The sequence below is a fragment of the Prunus avium genome, chromosome 1 (assembly GCF_965620075.1).
Source record: "Prunus avium chromosome 1, drPruAviu1.hap1.1, whole genome shotgun sequence".
In the NCBI taxonomy this organism is placed as follows: domain Eukaryota; kingdom Viridiplantae; phylum Streptophyta; class Magnoliopsida; order Rosales; family Rosaceae; genus Prunus; species Prunus avium.
Genome location: NC_142284.1, coordinates 52,875,681 through 52,903,302, shown reverse-complemented (window position 1 = coordinate 52,903,302; position 27,622 = coordinate 52,875,681). Strand labels below are relative to the sequence as shown.

Here is a 27,622-nt window from a genome sequence, read left to right as displayed (position 1 = left end):
GAAAAAGAGTGTTTTTTGACCAAACTGAAAAAGTCAAATCTGGACCTGAACCGAACTGAAGGTCAACGGTTCGGCTCTCGGTTTTAATTTTTTCAGAACCGGTGGACCTGAACCGAACCGGTTAATATTTAAATATATATAATTTACACGTGGCCTCATGTGATTGGCCATAAAAAGAGGAAGTGTGAGAGTGCTTGCACCAGATCCCTTACGCAATTTTTTTTTTTGCTGTAACCCTCACACACACGCTACTCTCTCAGTCTCTCTCTCTCTCTCTCTCTCTCACGAATCTCACTCAGTCTTCTCTTCGTTCTAATTTTTCTTTTCGTTTTGACCTAACACTAAGTGGCGCCTCACCTCTCTCTGTCTCGACCCGCCTCCTCCCTTAGATCTTCAATCCTCGAATAGCACCAGCACCACTACTCTCTCAGTCTCTCTCTCTCTCTCACGATCCTCTCACTCTCAGACTCTCAGTCGATCAGCCACCGCGCCTCTCTCAGTCTCAGACTCTCTCACGATCCTCGCTCTCAGACGCTCAGACTCTCAGTCGATCAGCCCTGCATGCAGCGACAGGTCAGCTTCTCTTTCTCTTATATGTTAAATTTTTTCCCAGTTTTTTGTTTTGCTCCGCTAACTCTCTCTTCTTATCTCGATTTTTCTATGTTTCTCAGTTTGTGATCACCATCTATTCCTCTCCTCCGATTTCTTCTATGGGTTTCTCTCTCAAATCAGTCAAAGGTGAGAGCATCATCTTCCTTTGAATTTAGGGTTTATTCTAAATTGAATTTATGGTTTATTTTCTTTTAAATTAGGCTTGTCGATTTGGTGGTTGAGGTTGATGTGATGATATATTTTTTCTGTTAAGGTTTTAGGGTTGTCAAATTAGGGCTGCCACCAATTAGTTTATGCTATGTTGTGATGATTATTTGAAAATTGAAATTGACAAAGAAATTATGATTTGTTAGTTTCATTATATAAATTAGGGCTGCTAGCATTTAGGTTCTTCTGTTAAATTATTCTAATTAGGGCTGCTACCAATTAGGTTATTCTGTTAAATTATACTGTTGTGATTATTTGGTTCTGTCCTTGGTGGTTCTGTTTTGCTAAATTAATTTTTGTTTTATGAAATTAGGTTCTGTCAAAGTACTAGGTTTTGTTTCTGCTGCTGCCATTCTGTTGTTATGCTACTGTATTAATTATGTTTATGTTTCTTTTTGTTAAATAGGTTATGCTACATACATGCTAGGTCTGTTTTGATTGGTTAGTAACGTTAGTTTCTGTTTTTTCTTTTTGTTTCTGTTCAAAGATGATCTTTGCTAATTGGAGTCTGTTCTGAAATTTTGGGGTTCAGTTCAAATTTTGGTTTTAATTTTAGGATTTTTAGGGTATTTGGTTTGAATTTGGTTTGAATTTATGAAAGGAATGAAGCTTGTTTAGAACCTAACCCTATTTTTGTTTTCATTCACAGTTGTTTAGCATCTCTGCTGCTGAGCTTTGAAAGTTTCGAAAAGCTTTTGCTTAAATGGAGGTAAATAAGTTTTTTGAATCTGTTTTGAATATGTTTTGTATCTGTTTTGAATCTGTTTTTTGGATCTGTTTTGAATTTGTTTTGTATCTGTTTTCATTGACAGTGTGTGATTTAAATCTGTTTTGTATCTATTTAAATCAGTTTTTTGGATAATATATATGTTGTAGTCTGTTGATGGATAGGAAACTCTATTTAAATCTGGTTTTTGGATAATATATATGTTGTAGTCTGTTGATGGATAGGAAACTCTCTTTAAATCTGGTTTTTGGATAATATATATGTTTTAGTTTGTGTTAATTCTTGTAAGTGTTGTGTAGGTTGTTTTGTTAAGGCTTTTGGAAGAATGGATGCAGCAGATTTTTTGCAAGGATATTATCTTCATGTGTATTTTTGTGATGAGTTGTAATCTTTAATTTCATAAGTTTAATTTGGTTTGTGTATTATTTTTTGTAATGGTTTGTAAGAGATTATATTTCCTTTTCTTGGTTGGTTGGTTAAATGTGTGAATGTGAGATTCATTTAGTTTAGAAATTTAGATTGGAATGATGGATTTTTATAGGTTGAATTTACATAATTTTAGGTTTTGAAAGATAAGTAAAAAGTGTTTTGGGCTTGTTCATAAGAATTTAATAGGTTGTGGCAATTTGACGACAAAAAATGTGTTTTGGCTGAATGAAAGTAAATCTGATTTGGGCTTTGTTTTGATAAAAAAAAAATGATTTGGGCTTTGTTTTGATAAAAAAAAAATGATTTGGGCTTTTTTTTGGCGAATTAAATAAAATTTGGGCTTTTGAAAATGTTAAAATTGGGCTCAAGCCCAAACCGATCAGAACTCAGAACCGACCCGAGAACCGAGGCCTATTTTTAGTTCGGCCCAATTTCGGCTTTCACCCTAGACCCGACCCGACTCGAGAACCGAGCTCTCCATCGATTTGGCTCGCGGGTCGGCCAAATTTTGACCCGACCCGAACCGTGCCCAGGCCTACATATAAGGCACATCAACCCCCTCTCCGTTGGTCGATGTGGGATCTTACAACAATTCTAGAATTTATCCAAAAAAATAAAATAAAAGTATGTTTATTTATTTCTCATGTGTTTATTGACACACGGATATTGGAATGATTTCAATTCTTAACTTCCCATACGTTTACTAACATATAAGGAATAAAATTTATATGGGTTTCATGTAAAATTCATAATCAAATTGAAAATCATGAATGGGATCAACTAAGGGGGAGTAGTTGATCCAATTCCCATACCTTGATTACCCTATCTAAGTAAACAAGTTAACACGACTCACATCTAAATAAATAAATAATAAATAATAACCACACACCTAAATATAAAACATAAAAGCCAAACGCAATGACTAAACGTTAAATTTGACGTCTGGCACCATTTGTTCTTACCTCCTTGAGGCTTTCAAAGTTTTTCTAAGCACACGTCTCCAAAAATCTTATTATTTCTCCCCCTTTAACTATCATGCACAATATAATTCCAAATTACTACTTTGTAACAAAAGCACAGATATATAGCATATAAAGCAGTCTCATATTTGAGAATTTTATGTGTTTTGAAGAAAACTCAGGTTGTATAACCATCACATCGTGCTCTTAAGAAAGTATGATGGCTATAATTTTGAAAAATCATACTGAAATTCTAAAAAAACTATTATATGCCAGTACTTAGATGTTTTCCTTTATGAACCAATTCGTCTATGTCTCTCTGGTCAATAACCCTCAAAATTCGGAGGATTATATGTAGTTGATCTTTTTTATTCAAACATTTTGCAAGCTTAGAAGTTATTTTTCGTTTGGACATTTTTTTGGGGTAACATGTTTTGACATTTGTTTGTGAAATAGACTAGATATGGATTTTTATTGTTATATAAAATTGTAGCTTATATGAAGGTTAAACAAGACATGACTTTAGATTCATATATTTGGATATAATAGGTTAATGGGTCAGATTTGTGTTTGAAATAATTTTCACATGATATATATATATCATATAAATAATAGTCTAAATTAATATAAATTAATATAATTTACAAAGAGAGGGATTCATGACTGGGATCACCGCCCTGCCAATTGGCCTAACCCATGTAATTTCACATGTAATTTCACCTCCTTGCGGCTTCCAATTGGCCTAACCCTAATTCATATTAAATAATTTACAAGCGAACCCAAAAAGATGAACTTCAGAATACTCAAATGACTAGGGTTTTCTTCTTCTTCTTCTTTTCTTTTTTTCTTCCTTTTAAGTTTGGCTTGGGGGATGGGGCATTAAGCCCAAATTAACCACAAAGCAAAGTAACTTTGTAAGGGTTAATATTACATCAGCAACGAAGCACCAAGGAAAGTTTCGAGAACAGCCTTGCCGCTGTTGGTTTATTTGGTACCCTCACGCAACACAGTCTTCGGTTTGGTACTACCGTCCAGCGCGTTCTCACACTAAAGAAAGTAAGTGGTAATTAGTATAAAAATATTATTTGGTATCTGATCCTCTAATTTAACTTATCTTCTTCATATAGCACCTCATTTATATTTCATCCAATAAACAAAAAGTTAACACGTCACACTTAAATAAATAAATAAAAGATACGCAATTAAAAATAAATAAAACTTAAAAGGTAAAGACTAAACGTTAAATTTGACGTCTGACACCATTTGTTCTTATCTGCTTTTGTTTTTCAAAGTTTTTCAAAGCATCAGTCTCCAAAATCCCATTCTTTCTCCCACTTTAACTATATTATTGGTGATTTATATTTCTTTTGTAACAAAAGTTTAGATATGTAGGAGATGAAGGGTTGGTAAGCATTTAGACCATGAACACCTACAAAGATGGCTTATAGGCTTTCATTAGTTTTCGTGAACCATTTGCGATAAAAAGCCTTTTTCAATAAGTAGTTCTATATTTGAGAATTTTATGTGTTTTGACGAAAACTCAGATTGTATAACCATCACAAAAGTGCAAGGGTTTAAAGGGGGAAACTGTGAGATGAAAGTTAACATAGTTGTTGTAATTCGGGGAATTGGCAAGGGCTAGTTTTCATAGGGAAAGAGGATAGATTGTTTACACAAGTTGGGAAGAGATGTGTTTACACAAGTTGTAGGGAAAAGGGAGATGCAGAGATTGAAACAAGAGAGAAGAGAGACTGACGGCTACAACAATGCTTTGAGGTTACTTCGATTAGGCAAATTTTTTTGTTCTTCCCTAATCAAAGTAAAACTCCATGCAACATATGTTTCATACGTCTTTCTCTCAAGTAAGAGAAGGACTTTCATGAAACAGGTATAACACTATTTTGTTATTCCCGATAAATAATACTATGACACGCGTGATAACTCTTCCACGTAACATAACATTATTGACCGAAATAACAAAACATGATATTCGGGTTGCAACTAACACTACTAAAAAACTGGTCAAAGACCACAAGCATAAGGACACAATTTTAACATTGGGCACAAAAAATCATGGCACAGTCTTTATATATTTATTATTTGATATTTTTTTTAAGGAAAAGTAAGTGATTATTTAGATAGACACACAAAATTTGTGTCTTTATCTGACTGATGTGACATACCAGACATAAAAATCATTTTGTGTACAACAATTTAAAAAAATTTACATGTGTAGTAACTTCTTTAATATTTATTTTCTCAAAGCAAAGTTTAAATTTAAAACATTAACCCCCCAAAAAAAGCAATTTAAAACCGGTCTCCACATAATTATTTTGTTTTTATATATATTTTTTCTGTTTTGTGTTCTGCACGTCTCTCTCTCTCTCTCTCTCCTCTCACTTATCGTTCCCTCTATAACCAGCCCCCTCTTCCTCTTCTTCTCCTCACTTTTTTTTTTCTTTTCTTTATTCGTTCTTCGGTTCCATATCATACATGGCTGGTAAGAATTTGTTTCTATTTTTTTGTAAGAAGTTTTTGCCTTTTTTATTTATATCATAAATCTGGGATATTTATACCATTTCAACTTTACTACTATTACTTTTATTTAGGTTTGATTTTTCTGATGGGTTGTTCATACAAAATACACAACCGTTTAAATTGGTTTTTTTGTGTACTATGTTTCTTTTTTGGGTATTTTTGGTAGTGATGCTGGACGGGTATGGGAGGTGTTGTTTGAGAAACAAAGGGAGAAAGTAGGTGGCGGTGGTGCTCTCAGAGAGAGAGAGAGAGAGAAGGTGGTTTAGGTTTTTTTTGTAATCAATTTTTTTTGTGACAAATAAATACTTTGGGCACAAATGAATAATTGGTGTGCATGTATAAAAGTGAAATCAGATGCAGCAGTCAATGTGTGATAACAACTACTTCCATGCTCAAAAGTATTGAGCAAATGACACGAAAGAAGTAAATTTTTGCTTAATGAACAATGGAAACTCTTATATAGGAAACCGATCAATTTATTGTGGTTGCACCGTGGCTGTTAACGAAGAGCACGAATAATTGTGCCTTTTACACTAAAGAGCACAAATAATATTGGTGCCCAAAACCTGATATTGTAGTAGTGTAAGTTTTTCTCCTCAAGCAGCACCTAAGAGAACCAAACTTTACTACAAACATAGGCCATCATGCATTCACCTCACGTTTGGGTAGATGGTGTACCTCGAGAAGCCCTCCAGGCATTGAACTCTGTCTGATATTACTGGTGGGGCTGTGCTCGTGGTTTTGACCTGTAACTCTTGTGTCTACCCCAAAAATAAAAAATAAATTCTCTTTAGGCTTACCTTAAAGTAAAACTAAAGTGCCATGTGGTGTGAAGAAGAGAAGTTAGCAGAGAAAAGCCAAATAGAGGATCCGGATCGATGAATAATACAGCTTTACATGTCAAATGAATGGATTAGTGGGAGAACTTACCATATGTATATATGTCTAAGGTGTAGCATCTCCGTGGCAGGGAATGGATCGGCATGCCTTCAAAATAAGGATGGTGTAGGCCAGAAGGGCTAAAGAAACCAGGTATATGAATGCGTTTCTCTGATAAACTTGTGGTTTCAATATTCCCTGCGGCATATCATACATCCTGGTTTCGACTGAGGATGAAGTGACCATCTTGTGGTGAAGCAAATCTTGCTTTAGAAAGGTCGAGGAGTAATAATGTTTTGTTCGCTCCCAATTTGTGACATAAGTCTGAAATGGGATGGCGAAGATGACGCAAATCAGACAGGAGAGGGAGAAAGGAATCCACCAATACTCGCACGACATGTTGCTGGGATTGTGGAAAACAGACGCGAATATGGCGCCCTGGAAGAAAATATAGCCCATCACCAGCAGCATCATAGTTGTTTCCAGATGCGTCGCTGTTTTGCCAAGTTTTTCGATCCTCTCATTCAGCTTATTCGATTCACTCTCTTGTTCTTTTGATTTAAAATCCATTTTCAGTTTTCTCAAGGCTTTGGTGTTGATGAATTCTGACCTTCCTGCAGACAAGCAGACAATATGACTAATCTTTTCTTCTTTGGGATGGCGGTAGTGGTTGGGTTTCTCGAAGGAAAAAGGCCTACTGCATTTGGTCAAAGGTTATAAGAGTAACTTTAAATTTTAAATTTTAAAGTGTTGATTTTCCCACTCCAATTTTATCTGCTTACACTCTATTTTATAACTTAAAAAAGGAGTGTAAGTGGATAAAATTGGAGTGACGAAATCATTACCCCTAATTTTAATAGAAATTTAGTGAAATACCCATTCCTAGACATAAAACTATAAATATTCCCTATACCATTCAATATATATAAACACACCCAAAAAAAACCCAAAACTGACAGCTGTTACCTTTTTTAATTTAATTAGATAAATGAAATACCTTTATTACCCATTTAGTATTAAATTAGTTTATTTGAAAAATTTTGGGCGCTCTCTCTCTCATCTCTCTCTGTTTGCTCTCGTCTCTCTGCGTTCGCTCCCGTCTCTTTCCAGCGATCTTGGTGCTCCGGCCACAGCCAGCCATGAGACTGGTCAGAAAAGGACCGGCTAGGGCCGACGATCAAGTCTGGGCTAAAGCCCAGCCATATCAGCCACTCACGACGCCGCTGCGGGCTCGGAAAGGTCTGTGGATTTCGAGTTTTTCGACGTCATTTTCGGCAACTTCGGTGGTTGTTTCCGTCAATCGAGGTATGAAACTTCATCTACTTTTCGTGCTCTAGCTGTTTATGTATGTGGTTATGATAGATTTTGAAGTTTTGGAAATTAATCAATACACCCTAGATTGTGGTGTTTATGTATATGCAATTGTAGATCCAATTCTTCTTGATTTTATATGTTTATTTTTGTTATTGCCGATTTGGAGGCAAGCTATTGGATTTTATGATTTCGTTCTAATTTGTATTTAGATATTTGTTTGAGTTTTAAATTGTGATTTTAGTTTCTTTTTGTTTATAATTTGGATTGATTTCATATTCGGTTTGGTTGTGGATTTGTTGTTTGAGCTGTGGTTAGAAATTTGTGATATTCGATTTGGTTTTCATATTAATTGAGGTATGCTTTTTCAGTTGAATCTGAGTATATTCGTGTTTTTTCTGTTTTTCACTGTAAAGTTCCAGTATAAGGTAGTAACACTGCTTGTTTGCTATGAAATCCTATTTCTAATGCATGTCTACCACTGTAAAGTTCCAGTATAGGGTAATAACACTGCTTGTTTGCTATGAAATCCTATTTCTAATGCATATCTACCACTGTAAAGTTCCAGTATAGGGTAATAACACTGTTTTTTTGCTATGAAATCCTATTTATAATGCATATCTACCACTTTACAATCCTATTTCTAATGCATATCTACCACTGTAAAGTTCCAGTATAGGGTAATAACACTGCTTGTTTGCTATGAAATCCTATTTCTAATGCATATCTACCACTGTAAAGTTCTAGTATAGGGTAATAACACTGCTTGTTTGCTATGAAATCCTATTTCTAATGCATATCTACCACTGTGAAGTTCCAGTATAGGGTAATAACACTGCTTTTTTGCTATAAAATCGTATTTGTAATGCACGTCTACCACTGTTAAGTTCCAGTCTAGGGTAATAACACTGCTTGTTTGCTATGAAATCCTATTTCTAATGCACGTCTACTAGTGTTATTACCACATACTGGAACTATACAGTGGTAGACATGCATTACAAATAGGATTTCAGAGGAAACAAGCAGTATTAATACCCTATACTGGAACTTTACAGTGCTAGACGTGCATCAGAAATAGGATTTCAGAGGAAACAAGCAGTGTTATTACCCTATACTGGAACTTTACAGCCATTAATCAGAAATTTCAGTAAACTAGCGACTAAAATAATGATAGTAAATGTCTGAAATTTCAGTATAGGTTTGGTTTGTAAATGTCTTACCTTTGAATCGTTTTCTTGTTGAAATTATTCTCTGAAATTTTGTCTTGGTTTTGTAGGTGAGGTCAGTGTGTGGTGTTTGTTTTTGAAAGTATATCAAGCTTGGTTGTGGTTATGGAGTTTCGGTTTCGAGAGATGAAGAAGACGCTTTGATGAAGACGATGACTGAAGGGACGTTTGGCAAAGATGGTTAATTGAAGTTGCTGGAAGTTACGGTTTTGTTTTCCATTTTTTTGGATAAAAGTTACGGTTTTCTATATGGTTAAAATATTTGGGCTTGTTTATAAATTTGGGTTGGGTTGATTTTGGGTGTCTTTTGAGTTTTTTTCTGTTGGGCTTATAAGTGGCAGCCTTGTAATATATAGTAACTTCAATACCAATTTGTTATTTAATAAATGGGTTTTGGGTGTGTTTATAAAGTGTTTTCCATATGGGATTTTTTTATAATTTCAACACCCATTTTGGGTATATTAGTGAAACTCCCTAATTTTAATGGGTTTGGTATCTATAGAATTTAAAACTTGTTTCCTATTTTTAATACCACTAGCTTTCAATCATCTTAAATATCATTCAAACGTGTTATTATTTAATGGTGACAGCGTGAGTCAACTTTTAGCGGCCCAAGTCGGTCTTTTTGTCGGTAACAAGTGTTTGAACCCGCCTCGGCGGGAACTCCAAAAGCTTTCTTAGAGCGAGATGTCAAATTTAATTGGTTTCGTTTAAAATATAACAAAACAAAAGGCCATTTCAGATGATGACGAAGAATAAACCAAAGTGGCGGCCATAAAACCAAATTTCTATCAAACTTTGGACTCTGCCTAATTATTTTAAGGATTTTCTGGATCAGGATTCACGATGGCCTACTTTTGACACGACAAATAAGGGTGCATTTTTGCTCACCACCTTAACTAAAGGTGTATACTCACCACCACCCTTAAAGGGTGACACCTGTCCAATGGTTAACCTCAGTTAACTTAAATGTGAGAATAAAAATAAAAATTAAAAAGGACCCACATCTCGTTTCTCTCTCGGTTTTTCCTCCTTTCCCCTTCCTTTTCTTTTTCTTTTTATTTTATTTCTTTCCTTCTCCTCCCCCGCCCCTCTCTCTCAAAGATACTAAACCCAGATTGGGAACCTGTCTCCTACTGAGAATTGGGAACTTGAAAAATCAAACCACAGAGCCTTCTTCAATGGCGTTGGCTTCCCACCAAACAACTACCTCCAAAATTAAAAAGAGAAAATCCCCAAAAACCTCAAAGCGCAAAACTTTCAATCACACACTTCTCCACTAGATCATCACCACCACCACAACCACCAACCCTAATTCCAATCAATTTCCAACAAAACCCATCAACAACAACTAATCTGTATATATACATATGTTGAATGAAATCAAGATTGTAGTGTGAGAGTTCGGTTTGGACCATTAAAGTCACCAGCTTGGGCAAAAAGATGACATCTTTTCATTGGTCTTCTCTCTCTCGCTCTCTGGCAATATTGCTATTGTTTTATGTTATTATTATTAGCTTTTTACAGGAGGATACTGTGAATCTGGGTTTAGTATCTTTGAGAGAGAATGGGCGGGGGAGGAGAAGGAAAGAAATAAAATAAAAAGAAAAAGAAAAGGAAGGGGAAAGGAGGAAAAACCGAGAGAGAAACGAGATGTGGGTCCTTTTTAATTTTTATTTTTATTCTCACATTTAAGTTAACTAAGGTTAACCATTGGACAGGTGTCACCCTTTAAGGGTGATGGTGAGCATACACCTTTAGTTAAGGTGGTGAGCAAAAATGCACCCCGACAAATAATGGCGTGCAAAGTGAGTGCGTTAATTTTTTATTGTAAGAAATATTATAATAAGGTGAAGGAAATATCATTGTCGTTGGATATAATTTCAAACTTCGCATGTGAACAGTGCTATGCTTTAGTTAAAAATTCTGTATCTTGCCCAAGTTATTAATTTTGATTTTTAATGTTCAATACTTTAAAATGTGAAGTGAATTGTCTGATTTATCCCTAATATTAACAACAACAAAAAATTTAACTAACTAAATTACAGTACTAAAACAAAACTCATGTACAGTACAAGTTCACGAACCTTATTATAATTTGAAAATATTTTTGTTAATCACTTTAACCCAAAGTGTACTTTTATCATATTTTTCAGTACTTGACTTATATTCATATGCATAACCATAGTTAACTCTTTATTTTGTATTTGTGGAACCATAATTATAACTATGAACACGTATCAAGTGTTGAAAATGATGATGATGATACACGTGTCAAGAAACTTTTGTTGTGGTTAATTTAATTTCGTTATTTGCTAAGCTCGTGGGCCTTGGAATCTCAAACAGCTGTAGGTGATTTATATATGAAGGAGAACTTGTCCAAGCTGTGTGTCTAAAGAAAATATTAAGTATTTGTGGGTACTTAGAAGTCGTTAAGCACCTATTTATAAATAGATTATTTTGTAATTAAAAAAGACTCTGGTTATTGTTTACGCAATGTCAAATTTGTTCTTTTGTTGTTCTACCTACTAGTTTTTTTTAAGTTGGACACAATACCATGCCTGTAATTTTTTATTTGTTATTTCATTAAATATGAACAATAGGAGCATTTTTTTACTAATTATAAAATTATAAATTTGTCTTGTCTACAATCGGTTGCATGCAAATAGGTTTTTCTATCCCTAATAATTTAGACAATAATTTAGATATCCCTAATAAAACTATGGCATTTTTTTCTTCGGGTCCAAAAGTATTTTTCAACAACTTCAAGTTAACATGCATCGATGGATACAAAAAAGTTTAGGCCATTGCACTCCAATGTATAACAATAATTCACTTGAATGAAAAACAAAGAGAGGGGGCATGTACCACCGTCGCCATTGGTCTATATAATTAGGGTAACGAGAGACATAAACACAAATTGGTTGTATGCAAGAATATCTATAGAATATGATCGTTTAGAACAAACAAAAATAAAATATTTATTATGACGTGTATTTTGATGGTCAAAATCTTCTAAAATGCAGGGAAAGGAGAAAACGGTAGATTAATTTAAATAATGCAGATGATGAATAACAAGACTCATACCATACGTAGTCATTTTGGTACATAATGATGGGATCGCAAAATCATATATCCTTGTACATGATGGAGTAGGTACGTAGGAATTTCCAATTTCACAAATGTGCGGAAAGAAAAATTAAAACCATACAAAGCATTAATTATAAGCTTTATTTTGATATTCCAAACAAACAATCCACGAAATGCTGAAAGGAAACCCTAGCTAGCTAGCATCCATTACTGCATATATCTATCATTCAGCTTTGTTGGTACTTACATTTAGCCCCTGGTTTGCGAAGAGTCTTCATGCAAACCAAAACCACGATGACGAAAACGCCCAGAAAACAACCCATGCAAATGACGAAGCAGATTATACGCATATTCCTTCTACAATTATCAATACGTTTTCCAACGGTATCCTTTTTAGATTTTTGTTTCTTGAGAAGGGCTAATTCATGATTGTCCTCATCGCACAGAATCGCGATCTCGTCTCGCTGGGTGATGATTTTTATATATTCCTCTCCAATTAAATACAATGCAACCAAATTAGGGACGGTTGCTAATGCAGAAACGCTGATGAGCAGGCTACGGTCTAAACATCTGAAGACTGAGTCACCACTTGCAATTGCCGTCAGAATAACTCCTTGAAAGACCAAGTAGAAGTTTCCAAGTTGGAAGCCATTTGATTGAAGATAACTGAGACGAACATCATGTTCCTTAAGTAAAGGCTTTTTCTCTTTTATTTTATTCTCTAGGGCTTCCATTTGTTGTTGACGTTCAGGAGTGGTAGCCATGAGTACACACACTATATATTTAGCGTATAGCCAGCAAAAGTGTTTGTGTGTAATCAATCACAGCCGAGAGAGCCCGCAAAATTGTTTGTGTATATTAACAGCCAGAGAGAGAGAGAGAGAGAGAGAGAGAGAGAGAGAGCGCTAGTGCCAATACTAAGCGAGAGTGATCTTCTGATACACACAACTCTTAGTATATATAGCAGTTTTTCTATGTTCAAGATGTCTGAAATATATATTTTAAATGTACACATTTTTTTTTTTAAGGTTATTCAACAATGCATTTCAACAATTGGAATCTTTTATACCTTTTTATCTTGCTCTTTTAAGGGTCATGCCTTCTAAAAATCATGCAAAAAAACATAATTTGTTAGATAAAACGGAAAAGATCATTTAAGCTTCTCGCATTCCAAAAGTTGATGAAGTTTTCTTATCTATTCAGAAAAATTGAAATACTTACTATATGTCGTTTTGTTTATGTATATATAAAGAGTAAGCGACATTTAACGCAAAGAAAAAAAACTTTGGCTTCTTACATATAAACAGGGGCAGAACCACACTAAGGGCTACAGTGGGCTGTAGCCCATTGTGGTTTTTTAAGACAAAAATATAAAACCTATATATTTAACTTATTTTCAATATTATCCCAGTCAGTGGCGGTGTACAAATTACCTTATTTTCATTTTCAACAGTTAAGTAAATTTCTTTGTCATTTTACTTTTATTTATTTTTAAATCACAGTCATGCATGTGTGCATAAATTTTTTTTAATTTTTTTTAAATGAGTTAGTGCCTGTTTGGCATTGTTTATTTGGGGTGATAAGTGATTTTTTTTTTTTTTTTTGGAAGCCTGGCATTGCTGTGCTGTGAAAATAATCGCTGTCAGATTTGCTGTGAGAGAAATCAGCTGTGAGAGAAAGCAGTTTGGCGTTTGGTAAACTTTTTATTAAAAGTGTTGTTGGTACTAATTTTCGCATAATCAGAAAATAATTCCTATATAATCATCAAATCCAGGGCATCTTCGAAACTGATTAATGCATAATCAGAAAATGAAAGCACCTCATTAGCTGCTTTCCCTTATAGCTTTCTCTCACATCAATTTTTAACGATAAGTGATTTTTTCATAGTTTACCAAACGGGCTGGACTTCCCAAATTTTTTTTAAAATCACTTATCATCCCAAATAAGCAATGCCAAACGGGCACTTAGTAAATTATGAGAAAATCACTTATTATTAAAAATGGTTATGAGAGAAAGCTATAAGGGAAAGTAGCTAATGAGATGCTTTCATTTTCTGATTATGTTGGAATTAGTTTCGAAGAGGCGTTGGGTTTAATAATTATACAGAAATCATTTTCTGATTATGGGGGAATCAGTACTAACAACATTTGTAACAAAAAGTTTACCAAACGCCAAACTACTTTCTCTCACAGCAAATTTGACAACGATTATTTTCACAGCACAACAATGCCAAACTGGCCCTTAGTTTTGTCTACGTATTAAAGTGTGATGGATTATAATGCATAATGGCCCTTACTTGTAAGGAGTCAAATAGTGTTCATATATCTAAACGAAACCACTGTTTCCCAAAATGTAAAATAGAATTTTGTTTGATCTTGGTAATTAATATTGTCGCTTTATAAACCATGCTCCCCACATTAGAAAAACAATAATCTGTCTTGGTAATGTGTTTTAGGTATATTTCTCAAGCGCTAACCAAAGCGACTAGAACCAAGGCAGACACGCTTTTTTCCCTGCCGAAGGAAAACACTCTTCCAAGGCGACCAACACCTGCCGAATCTAGTCTCCATGGACACGTGTCACCACCATAGCAACTTGCACAAAGTCCCACATCGAAATTTTGTGCAAGCCTTCTATTTTCACCTTCCTATAAATAGGGAACAGTGCCCAAGACAAAAGGGGTAATAATTTTCTCACATTTACTGTTACTCTGCCAAAATTACCACAAATAGCTGACTTAAGCATCAGAGAGCCTTTGGCAAGCACCACACCAGTGTCCGAAGCTTAACGACTGATTCTTCCCATTGTCTTCTGCAGGTTACTCAATTACCAAAGGTCTACACCTTCTTCCCTGCTTAAGACCCCACTCTTTCTTTCTAAGTTGATCCTCCCAAAAAGAGCATCAACATCTGTAACACTAGGTTAGTTTAAATTTGTGTAATTTCGTCCTCTGCTAAGCCCGTAGGCCTTCTTCCAGAAGGTCAAGCCACGAATGTCAAGCAGCCATAGGTGATTTATACAAATGAAAACTTGTTCTTATGTGTAACGTGTGAAGGAAATATTAAGTATATATATTTTTTGGTACTTTGGAAGTTTTTAATCAACTATATTTTTAATAGAATAGTTTTTAATTAAGAAAGACCTATTTTTTGGTCGAAATTTAGAATGATTTATGTTCCTTTTCTTTACGCAAGAATTTTTGTTTACTAATTGTTTATCAATGCAAGCTAGCACTTGTTTTCAGCTTCTTGTTGTTTATCCCTGGACTTTCCATGTATTGGCTTCAGAAAGTCATCACTGCAAGCTAGCACTTAAAAAATGGATGATGCGCGCAACGTTGGAACCTTGACATCTTCTGGTGACATTGACTAATTTCCCGCCACTTTGGATGCGGTCGAATTATCTTCTGTTTACAACGACGTTCTTGCTTTATTATATTTTTTTTGTTAGTTGTTTATTGCAATTTGCTTGCTTTCCTCGGTCATGGTCTTTTTATAACTTTAAATCCAAAATAGTCATTGCGCTACTCTTGGTTAGAGAAAGGTTAGAGTCAAAAGACTAAACCCACAACTAATACCATTGAGATATAATATTACGTTTTCACATAAATGATATGGACTACAGCTCTTGAGATTTATCATATTTACATATAAATAAACCCCCTGAAGCTATATATATTTTCACATTATTCTCGGGGTTTTATAAACTATGAGATCCGTGAGATCTTAACATGCTTTCACATTATTCGTTACTTTATTTTATTTTATTTTTGATTGGCACATTTAGAAATAGAGAGGGGTCATTCTCACGTACGCACACACGAGGACATAGAAAATTGAACTCGCATGCCGCTGGCATGCACGACAACAACTCTACCACTGAGCTAATAAGACCATGTTTGCCACAATCTCCACTTCTATACCGAGATTAGTCTCTCTGGAAATTGGAAGGGTAGATAATATAGGCCCCTTATTTTAGGGTCTACTTGGTACTATTGGACCAAAAGGGAGAAGGGTGTATACCCTGGAAGAACGGATATGACAAAAGCTTAGGCCCAACCCAGTACGTATAAACCAAATAGCCCAACTTAACTAGCAATATTTATACATTTCTCTATTTTATACATAGTATCGCCGATCGGCTATACGTGGAATTTAAAAAAAAATTATAGTCGGCTTTTGTTGTTTTTAAACAATAGCATAGCCACGCAGCGTTACTGGGTCGTTCTTTTTAATTATATATATATATATATATAGTATAGCCAAGCGGCTATACGCTTTACATAGATACTGTGATCTTTTTTTGAATATTTTTGAATTGTTTTTCCCCGATTTTTGTTTATCGATAAGAGTAGTTTCGAGCATTATCCATTGGTATTAGTATTTATACAAGATAGGTACATTATTTACCTATATACACCTATATTTTTATATTTAACTGTCATTTAGGTCGTCTAGCAACTTCACACAATGTTTCTCAATATTCAAATTCTCATATTCATTCATCATAATTTTGTCTGCAACACCAATACACCATAAAGTGATGGGCCCATAATCGGAGTCCAATCCAATTACGGATTAACAAATATGCTCTCCTCAAGACCATAAACCAACTCTTTCAGATCCTCAATCTTATTTAATTGAACCCTGCATTGAGAGAGAAAGATACCAGGTCAACCATGGCAATTATTAGGCCAACTAGATGATGATTCTCAAGCCTCCTTTAAATGTTCAAGGTTGTGTGTTGATAAATTGTAAGGTGAAGAGATATGAAAGATGATGAAAAAAGAAAGATGGGTGACAGCCATGGCAGGCTGTGGGGATGGAAGGCTTCGCAGGCGAGGAACGGTTGCGGCTGCCTTTTTTCTTCTATAATTTCTCCAGTGTATATCAATCAATCAAGCCAAACATGATACGAATAATAAACCGATTTGGTTAATACTGAGTCCTCCAAGTATTTAATTAATGGTGGACTAATATATGACACGAAAACGAAATGTCATGATTTCAATGCATGAAAATTTTGAGTAACCAGAAACAAGTAGCATAAAAAGGTTTGACATTATTAACTTGCTTTGGATGACAATTACTTCACCAATAGTCATGGTTTTTGTCATCACAGATGACAATTACTTCACCAATAGTCTTATTAGAGTAAATAAAATTACATAACCCAACGTAAGATCTCCTCAGAAATCATATAAAGTCCTGATGACAAACCAGCTAAATTCAACCAGATGATCTTCGTTCGAAGAGCTTTCCCAAATCATTACACCCCGAAAAACAGCATAGTCAATGTCACCACTCCCTGCAATTCCAGAGCAGAAGAGAAACCATGTAAGAAAATCATGTCCAACAAAAATCGCCAAGTTAAACGAACAAAAACACTTTTGATATTGAAGAAACATAAATACATTGATAGCAGCAGTATTTTGTAAATGCATGTCAGCACGAGATGGACAGTGAGTCCAATTGGAACCCCAAATCATGTTACACAAGGTGAACATAAAATTTGACCAAATGATCAGCTCTATAGCGGACCTGCTCAAATGCAAGGCAATGCAGACAATAGTGGTGAACATAGTCAATTTATTTATTGATCATCAATTGGCAGATGGAAACAAAGAATCTGTATCTTGAAAAGAAGTTATGCATCATGTAAAGCTTCATCAGTTGAAGAGCACCAGCAGCAATGTTAATGTCACTAGGCCACACAAGGTTTTAGAGACACAATGCAAACAAAAAAGTGATTTTGTTGGCACTTTCGATGTAGACAATTATGGTTAGACTATTTTGTTGTTGGCAATCTTAGTATGAGTCAATTAAGAACAATTAGTGGGTATGAAACTGGATCGTCAGGCCGACCTCTATCTAACAAATAGTTTTAACTGTTACTGCTCAATTTTAGTTAGACATTTCATCGAACACTTGGTGGGTATTTTGTAAGTGAATACACAGACCAACTTTATTTAGGCATTTGGTCGAACACTTGGTGGGCATGCGAGCAAAACCATAATTCACAGCCCTTAGCATCAAATACTACCGAGAGAAAGAGCAAGAAATGATACCGATGAATATTGCTCATGATCCGCGCCTGCCGTTTTGATGATTTGCTCAAACACATGTTAAGAACCTAACCGGCCTGCAATTCACCACGCTCATGACATTATTGATATTGCAAATACATCAGCTAGAGCCAGAGAGAGATGATACCTCATGCGGCGGATATCGGACATCTCTTCTGGATCAGACTTCAGTTTTTGGTTGTCTAGCCGAAAGACGACCCGTCCGTAGTCAGCGAAATACTGCGCTGGAAAGATCTTCGTGGTGGTACCAGCAGCAAGTATCGCAGTGACATGAATGCTTCTGGGGCCCAAATAAGCCATTCGATCCAAAAATTTCATCCCTCTGATCACTTTGCGATTCCCATTTTGCAGCCTAGCAACTAGTTTGCCTTTCCCAACATCATCTCCCTTCTCGACCTCTCGTATCTCAACAACCACTCCCGTATTGTTTACGAGAGCAGTCATTCGAGCAAACAAATCCGCCATTAATCACACAGGAGGCAGCTGCCACGGGCTCTTAGTACTTTTAGCCGTGGATAAAAAATAAAAATAAAAATAAAAATCTTTCTAGATCCCCAGATGACCCAGTCAAAAAAACTTGATGAATATTTTCAGAAAAGATTGATCCCATCGGGATTTGAACTCCGAACATCCTACAAACTATGAATTGCAAATCAATCCCACTACGGTAACAATTGCTGTAATGTAATGAATGTACAATGTTATATTTAACTCTCACACCGAAATAAAGAAATATATCATATATACTTATTTGAGGACATCAAATCGCAATTTCTTGTAAACAAAATATTTGAGGCTGTACTCTTCTTTAGTTTAATATATGTAATTAAGTAATATCTTAGCCTTTTTTAATGACTTTAATAATTAATTATATTTTAATTATTATTTCTTTAGTGAATATTTAAATATTTTACACATTTCATAAATTAATTAATAAATAGTAATTAATTATTTTAAATTATTTTGTGGAAATTTTTTTTATACAAAATTAGTTTGGGTAAATCCAAGTCTCGAAGAAAAAACCCTAGCTTCCGAACTTATTCCAAAACCTTTCTCGACCCTCAAACCCTAACTATAAGCCTACTAAGGAGTAGATACTTTCTCTTCTTTTCCAATGTGGGACTCAAGTTTTTGTATTTCAATCAAACTTCAACAAGTGGTTGATATTGTCTAAGTTTCGAGGGTAAAATCCATTTTTGGAATACTAAAATATTTGGGTACCAAAACTAAATTTCTAGGATTTTTATTGAAATATTTAATACTAATTATTCACTAAAGAAATAATAATTAAAACATAATTACTAATGAAGTATTTAAATAAGGTTAAGATATTATTTCATTAATAAAAACGGAAATTTTAAAAAGGATGTTTTGAGAGTATAGCCGATCGGCTATACTCTAATAATAGAATATCCTAATAGTATAGCCGCCCGGCTGTACTCTATAATAGAATGTTAAAAGTACAGCTAAATATAACCAAGAGAAAGAGGAAGAGAAAGAAGAGAAAAGGAGAACTAAGAGAAAGAGGACATAATTTTTGAACGAGGAGAAGAGTAGACAAAAAAGAAGAAGAGGGAGAAGGAAAAGGGTCACGCAGAAGAGGAGAGAAAAAGAAAAAAAAAAGAGAAAAATAAGGTGGACTTAGGCTTTTTAGTTGGTGAAATGGGCCAGTGAACTTGGTATAAGGTTTTTTTTCTGTCTGAAACTTCGGATAGGGCTTTAAGCATTGGGTTTTTGGTATATTTAAAAAAATATTAAGACAACTGGTCCGGTTTGGCCCAATTCGATTTTTTCATTACAAAAATTGGAATCGAAACTGTACCAAATCAGTTTGGTTTGGTTTTTGGTCAACTTGGTCCATTTTTTGGTCAATCCAGTCTTTTCGGGCCCAATTCAACTTGGTTTTTCGGTTTGAACGCCCACCCCTACTTAAAATCACATAAATTAATTCTCCATAGAAATGATTATTGGCCTATCTATAATCACTCATAAACAAATCTTTAATCAAAATGGTCCCCCAACTATTGCCCTATTATCATTTTTGTCCACTAACTAAAATTTTAAATTCAAACGTCCTTAAACTTTTTTTTTTGTACCAAGATGGTCCATCCGTCAAAGTCTGTGTATTATTCCGTGAAATCGAGGGACACAGTTTCTCCAAATTGAAATCAAATGTAGCCCAGATGACCAATTCACATCTTTTATTCTTCAAACATGCATCTTCTTACCTTGAAAACAATGGTTACCGGGCAAATCTGGTGTGCTCTGAGTAAGTCCATGTATCGTTTGATTCGAATTCGAAACGTTTGAGTTTGTTGCTGCATGCTGAGTTACAGAATGAACAAAGGAACAACAGAAAACTTGGCGAAAGCATTGTATTGTTTGCACCGTGCACTCTGTAATATATAGGAACATTTGTCTCCACGAATGAGCCCCCGTGCTGTGACCACAATTTTGTCGTTTATAGTAATTGTTGATTTATAATGTGTTGGTCAGAAAAAATGAAGGGAAATAATCTAATAGTACTACTGCTTTGAAGTTTGTGTTTAAAAAATACAACCTGTTTTGACAGGTTTGGGTAGATGGTGTACCTCTAGACTAGAAGCCCTCCAGGCATTGAACTCTGTCTGATATTACTGGTGGGGCCGTGCTCGTGGTTTAGACCTGTAACTCGTGTCTTACCCCAAAAATAAAAAATAAATTCTCTTTAGGATAGTCTTGAAATTGAAGACATTTAGGTCTTCACTTGGGTCTGCCAACATTGGTGTAGAGTATGAGAAAAGTCTTGCTTTTCACATTAATATACAGCAGCTGATTCATTTAGTGTGTGGAGCATGCAAGCGATATGTGCTTGTGGGTCAAACCAAACTGAGAGTTGAGGCTTACGGCAATGTAAGTGGGAGGGAGTGGGCTGCTTGTGAGATGCAAGCAAGCAGTCCCACGAACTACAGCAAAATCAAGGAGGGTTTCTCTTGGGTTCACTTGGGTATCAAGTGGGGAGCAAAAACTCAGGTGGTGTGTGTTGTTTACATACAAGGTAGTTGTGGTGAGAAAGCATGCAAGCAAGCAGTCCATAAACTCCTGGAGGATGTTTCAGCTGGGAGTTGGCTGGGTTCATCAAATGTTCAAGGGAGGGTATATCTTTTGGTAAGTGACAGTGAGCTTTGGGAAATACTGTGAGTGGGTGTTTGGGGTGGATGTTGCAGAGAGTGAAACTGTGAAAAAGAAAATGGGAGGTATTGTTTTTTGTTTTTTGTTTTTTAGAGACATTTAGTCATATACCCATTCTTAGCACTAAAACTATAAATAAACCCTACGCCATTTAATTTCTATAAACAAGCCCAAAAAAACCCAAAAATGATAGCTGACTTTATTGAATTTAATTTTGACTATTAAATTACTTTGATGCCCTATTGAGTGTTTTGAGTTTTTTTATGAGGTTTTGGGGTTGAGTTTGTTTTAAGAAATCAATGGTAGTTTTGTAATTTAAAAAAAGTTAAAAGCCTTTTTGTTATGTTGTAAATGGGTTTTGGGTGTATTTCTAAAGTCCATTTTATATAGGGTTTTTTAAAAATAATTTAGGCTCCTATATTGGGTATAATAGTAAATCTCTCTATTTTTTAATTTCCTTTTTCAAAGTGGGGGTTGGGCTTGTTTCATTTTAATTTTTTTTTTAAAGATAATTGTAGTCTCTATACATTATAATTTTATTCTTTATAAGAAATGATATTCTCTTTTAGATGAGACATTAAAAACGAATCTATCTAAAGCATTGGTGAAAATATAAAAAATTCGAAATTTCATCCAACAACCACAGAAGATTAGTGAAGAAGCACCATACCATATGATCAAGAGAATTGCGTAGATGCAAGAACATTATAAAGGAGTAGAAGAACCCGTAAAAGTCTTCTTCAACATGATGGAAACACCACCATATTACCTCCATCATCACCATCATTTTCACTTTAATCTCCACTTCTATCACATGCTTAGCACATAACACTTTTAACATTATGTATATTTTAATACAACATTATTCACATACACAACAGTTTTATATTAAAATTTACCAAACAATTTAACACTTTTTTTATACTCACAACACTTTAAAAATATTATTTATCAAACATAAAACTGTTTTACTTTACAATTGATTATTTTCAAAACATACATAAAAAATTATTTTAAAAAGCAAACTAGCAGTAAAAGTGATTTTGATAGTGTTTGGAAAAAAAATTATAATGTGTTTATGGGTAATAAAATTTTAGATTAGTACCTAGAAAGAGCTTATTCAAGAATCACTTTCAAGTACTTTTCTAAAAGAACGGTTTGATTTGTAATTAAAATTTTGATACTCTTTTAATATTACTTTTAAAGAAATGTTTATTAGTGAAAGTGCTTTTTAACAAAATAATCCCAAACGAGCCTTTCATAAGTCTTATATGAAACACAATTGCTTCTGGAGCGATAAGAATGTGTGAGCAAAGGCTTATAGTTGTTGGTGCATTAATGTGTTTTACATTTTGCTATTACTCATTGGCATTGAATGAGCATCTGATTTGGGGTTTGGTGTTTTCATTTGACGAGAAATGTGATTATTGCTTATATATGGAATATTGTTAGATGAAGACAAGGGTGAGAAATGGTGTCTAATGTTTTCTTTTGCTTTGTTTTTTTGTTTTTGGGTGATTAGGCAGAATTGTGCCGTCAATGGATTTGTAGAATGTGATACATATATTTATAGCCGGCAGCAGTATATTTTCTCTTTACTGCAGGTTGCTGAAGGGGAGATTCCGCAAGTGGCAGCTAAAGGGTATTGACAATGTGTTAGTTTGACCGTATTTAATCTGATTTAGTTTTTTTTTAATCAACTATAATTTTTGCCATTTGTGCTGTTTTTGCAGAAAAGAGATATCTCGTTACAAGGAACTCAATCCAACAAAACGCTTACTACTCTTAAAAGCACTTTGTGAACTCAGAGCTGATGTACTAAGTCCTACTTCTTTTTCCTGTATTTGTTTCTATATGTCTAGGTGGTTTACATGCTTTTTAACCATTGGATCACCTAACTTTATGTTACAATTGCATTATACCTGAACATGTGATTATATGTTGGAAGTATATATTGGAGTTTGATATAAGTAGATTTTGTTGTTGTTGTTGAAAGATGGTGTGATATAAATAACTCTTTTTTTTGGTTCCCAGCAAGATGATGCCTTAGCTTATATTAACGATGCTCTGAAACAAGGAACTGAAGTTTCTTTCTTTCGCAAAAATAAGATAGGAGGAGATGGAAATGGAACTTCCTATTGGTAATATTTTGATATGTTATTAATTTTATGCCTTTGATAGCACAATCAGTTGTAATACCAGTTACTGCATTCATTTCAGGTACGAGGGAACTACGATTTATGAGTATTATTAATAAAATTTGTTTCTCATAAAAGAAATTATCCCTTCCCTGTCATGGTAGGATGAACTCTCATCAAGCAAAGTTGTAGCAGATGTTTCTGTTGCTAAGACTATTGAAAACAATGCTATTCCTGTTCTTGAGAAACTTCAGAAGGTAAACTTTTGCAATCCTCTTGTGGCTGTTAATTTTAAGATTCCTGTTCTTGAGAAACTTCAGAACCTTATGCAACAGCTTAGGATTGTGTTGTTTATACTAAGACTGTTGTATTCTACAGAAGAAAGAAAGGGCGCTAAAGCAGAAAGAAAGGCAAGAGAGGCATCTGAATAATTTGAGAAATTCTTGTGGTGCTGGAACTACTCGTTCCTGTCGCAACCGTAGGCCTGTCAGCTACACATTTGGTATGATGAAAATTTTGTTTGGCTAGCTCCTTCTCAACATGTGACACGAGTCAATTGCTCCAATAATTTTGAGCGCATCAAACAGGCCCTAAACTCTAACTGATTGTTTATAAATGATGTCTGGGAAATTAAAGGAGTTTCAGGGTAAGATTTGAACTTGAAAACAGATATATATATTTCCTTTTAAGTTTGGCTTGGGTGGTGGGGCGTTAAGCCCAAATTAACTTTGTAAGGATTAATATTACATCAGCAACGAAGCACCATGGAAAGTTTCGAGAACAGCCTTGCCGCCGTTGCTTTATTTGGTACCCTCACAACAAAGTCTTCGGTTTGGTACTACCGCCTAGCGCTTTCTCACACTAAAGAATACATAAAGTTGTTTATACCATATTCGACCAAGCAACTAGAAGCAATTCTAAGCAAGGCCAAGAGTCCCACATTGAAATATTGCAAGAAGTGAAGACTCCCTCTCACCTATAAAAGGAGACCACTCTCCACCTAGGAAGGGATCCCCCCTTGGTTGGGCTTGATCTTTAGTCTCTCTTCTCTTTATATTTGGGCCCAGCCCCTTGTACAAATGTAAATACACATTGTTATAATAATGAGAATACACTTCTCCGTGGACGTAGCCATTCATTAAGGGTGAACCACGTATATCTTGTCTTCTGTATATTTATCGCTTGTCAAATCCTCACACACTTGATGAAGGTCCTAACCTTCGCTCATCATCTATCACACCTCATCTCTAAGTTGGGCTAAAAAGTGTTGAACCATTTTTTGGCGTCAACAAAAGTAAGTGGTAATTAGTGCCCGTTTGGCATTACTTATTTGGAGTGATAAGTGATTTTTTAAAATTTTTGAGAAGCCTAGCCTGTTTGGTAAACTACGAGAAAATCACTTATTGTTACAAATTACTATGAGAGAAAGCTATAAGGGAAAGCAGCTAATGAGGTGCTTTCATTTTCTGATTATGCAAGAATCAGTTTTGAAGAGGCGTTGGGTTTAATGATTATGGGAATTAGTACCAATAACACTTTTAACAAAAAGTTTACCAAGCGCCAAACTGCTTTCTCTCACAGCTGATTTTTCTCACAGCAAATCTGACAGCGATTATTTTCACAACACAGCAATGCCAAACTTGCCATTAGTATAACAATATTATTTGGTATCTGATCCTCTAATTTAACTTTTCTTCTTCATATAGCACTTCTGTTTGTACCGTATCTGACCCTCCACTCGTACAACGACACGTGGATCTTAGAAACTCGCCCAAGTACCCAAGGCCTTGGACAATCGGCATTGGCCACCGATGGCACTGTCTCAAAACTACGAACAGCCATTACAGGCCCAGCTCGTCTACAATCGGCATCCCTTACCGATTGTACAGAATCAACCTCGAAGTATCCGCCCAAAATATCTAAGGACTCATGTGTCGACCTCAGAGGGCCCTCCCACGAGTCCCACATCGAAAATGAGTACTAAGAGCATACAAAATGCCCTCTATAAATAAGCCCCTCCACTACAATACAGGGGTAAGACTTTTCAGCTTGACTTCTATACTTTTATATGGTTAACAACAAGAGCTCTTATAAACAATCTTACTTAAGCATCGGAGGGTCTTAGGCTGGTTCCACACCGGTTCCATAGACCTCATGAACCTCAAACTCTCTTCTATTCAGGATCTGCATCCAAGGACAAGAAGGATCTGCATCTATCACTCAATCGATCTGCTAGATCGTCCTCATCACTTGTAAGTTGCACTCATCTCTATCTGTTCAGATTTAGCGCCAACAACTTCATTTATATTTCATCCAATAGACTAAAAAGTTAACACGTCGTACTTAAATAAATAAATAAAAGATAATACCCCACGCAACTAAAAATAAATCAAACTTAAAAGGCAAGGACTAAATGTTAAATTTGACTTTTGGGACCATTTATTCTTATCTCCTTCCGTTTTTTAAAGTTTTTCTAAGCATCTGTCTCCAAAATCTCATTCTTTCTCCCACTTCAACTATATTATTGGTGATTTATATTTCTTTTGTAACAAAAGTTTAAATATGTAGCAGATAAAGGGTTGGTAAGCTTTTAGACCACAAACACCTACAAAGATGGCTTATTATAACACCATGTTCCAAAAATTACCGTTTAATTGATTATTTATTGTGAAATTACATTTTTGCTCTTGTGTGTAGGGGTACTTTAGTCACTATTTGTTTGGAGAGGAATTTGGGGAATTGAGCAGCACCATTGTGTAGAGCTCTACGATACGAGTACGTAGACAGGCAGTAGGTTCAATTCAGAGTTAAAACGAAGAAGTTATGATATACGGAAGTGCAGTGGCAGAATAGTAATTTTTGCAAAGTCAAATTTTTAAAGCTGGCAGCTCTCTCTCTCTCTCTCTCTCTCTCTCTCTCTCTCTCCTTCTCCTTCTCCTTCGCGCGACACCGTCATTTCAGACTACGATTTCGTTGCCTTCTGGCAATCAAATTCGACAATTCTTGTTGCAACAGAATCGTCCCTCTCCTCTACCCAACCCAATACTTTTCGTAGCTCGAAAACCCGGCATTACGTGGCAGCGTCGACTGGAAGTTTTTGCAATTTTTTGACCAAGGTATGGTTCTTCATCCCCTTGTCGTGCTATACCTGTTTATGCTGGTATTTTGGTTCGATTTGGAACCCATATAGCCGGCAGCTTTGACCTTGTTTTCGGCTAGTTCCGGCCACTTTTTGGTCAGGGTCCAAGAACAAAAAATGCTCCCTTATGTGGTTGATTGTATTGGTATTATAGGGTGTTTCGAGAAATTTCCGTCGTCAGAAATTTCTCAAGGCACCCACACGCTACTAGCGGCGGGTGGCAGCACGTGGGCCACCTTGTGGCGGTCGATTATGTTTTAAAACACTCCCCACGTCGTCCTGAGCACGACGGTAAGCTCAGATTTGGAATTGGTTACCGTTTGACTATTGAATGGATATTGCGCCTATTATGCGATATCCGAGTTCTATAGGTTCGAACCTATTTGTACAATATCTGTCCAAGCATTCCCAAGCCAATCCAAGCAAAGGGAAGGGAGTCCCACATCGACAAAACACAAGAGAAGGGGACTCTCCCTTCCCTATAAAAAGAGAACCCTTCACTACAATAGAAGGGTAAGACTTTTCAGCTTGACTTTTATACTTTTATATGGTCAACAGCAAGAGCTCTTATAAACAATCTTACTTAAGCATCAGAGGGTCTTAGGCTGGTTCCACACCGATTCCATAGACCTCACGAGTTTCGCTTATCTTCTATTCAGGATCAGCATCTGAAGACAGGAAGAATCTCCAAATATCACTCAATCGATCTGCTAGATCATCCACATCTCTTGTAAGTTGCACTCATCTCTATCTGTTCAGTTTTAGTGCCAACAGATTGGCGCCGTCTGTGGGAAACGACACAAAATGCTATGTTGTTCTCCTTCACGAGTGCTCTCGGCACCCTTTTGAGCCATGCCCTTGGCACCTCATACAATCTGCCTTCGGCCATCGGCACCCTTGCATCATTCGGCGCGTGCGATGTCTTCACATCTCCCCAATGATTCGGCATCTGCCTTCGGCCTTCGGCACCCTTGCATAATTCGGCGCGTGCGATGTCTTCACATCCCCCCAATGATTCGGCATCTGCCTTCGGCCATCGGCACCCTTGCATCATTCGGCGCGTGCGATGTCTTCACATCCCCCCAATGATTCGGCATCTGCCTTCGGCCAT

At 35.7% G+C, this 27,622-nt stretch overlaps 5 long non-coding RNA genes across 5 annotated transcripts; 3 read left to right on the top strand and 2 right to left on the bottom strand.

Moving 5' to 3' along the window:
* Positions 1 to 243: 243 nt before the first annotated feature.
* LOC110744263 (uncharacterized) lies at positions 244 to 2,059 on the top strand. The gene is made up of 4 exons (XR_015836822.1): positions 244 to 573; positions 672 to 738; positions 1,469 to 1,528; positions 1,846 to 2,059. It is a non-coding gene; the product is annotated as an uncharacterized LOC110744263 (long non-coding RNA).
* A 4,014-nt stretch (positions 2,060 to 6,073) lies between these two features.
* Positions 6,074 to 6,498, bottom strand: LOC110766274 (uncharacterized). The gene is made up of 2 exons (XR_002528134.2): positions 6,403 to 6,498; positions 6,074 to 6,233 (listed from the first exon to the last, which is right to left on the bottom strand). It is a non-coding gene; the product is annotated as an uncharacterized LOC110766274 (long non-coding RNA).
* A 483-nt stretch (positions 6,499 to 6,981) lies between these two features.
* Positions 6,982 to 9,287, top strand: LOC148298001 (uncharacterized). The gene is made up of 3 exons (XR_015836687.1): positions 6,982 to 7,064; positions 7,462 to 7,656; positions 8,939 to 9,287. It is a non-coding gene; the product is annotated as an uncharacterized LOC148298001 (long non-coding RNA).
* A 7,732-nt stretch (positions 9,288 to 17,019) lies between these two features.
* On the bottom strand, positions 17,020 to 18,529 carry LOC110766275 (uncharacterized). Its single transcript, XR_015835478.1, has 3 exons — positions 18,191 to 18,529; positions 18,046 to 18,119; positions 17,020 to 17,285 (listed from the first exon to the last, which is right to left on the bottom strand). It is a non-coding gene; the product is annotated as an uncharacterized LOC110766275 (long non-coding RNA).
* Positions 18,530 to 22,996: 4,467 nt separating this feature from the next.
* On the top strand, positions 22,997 to 23,473 carry LOC110766276 (uncharacterized). The gene is made up of 3 exons (XR_002528136.2): positions 22,997 to 23,049; positions 23,269 to 23,375; positions 23,455 to 23,473. It is a non-coding gene; the product is annotated as an uncharacterized LOC110766276 (long non-coding RNA).
* Positions 23,474 to 27,622: the final 4,149 nt, after the last annotated feature.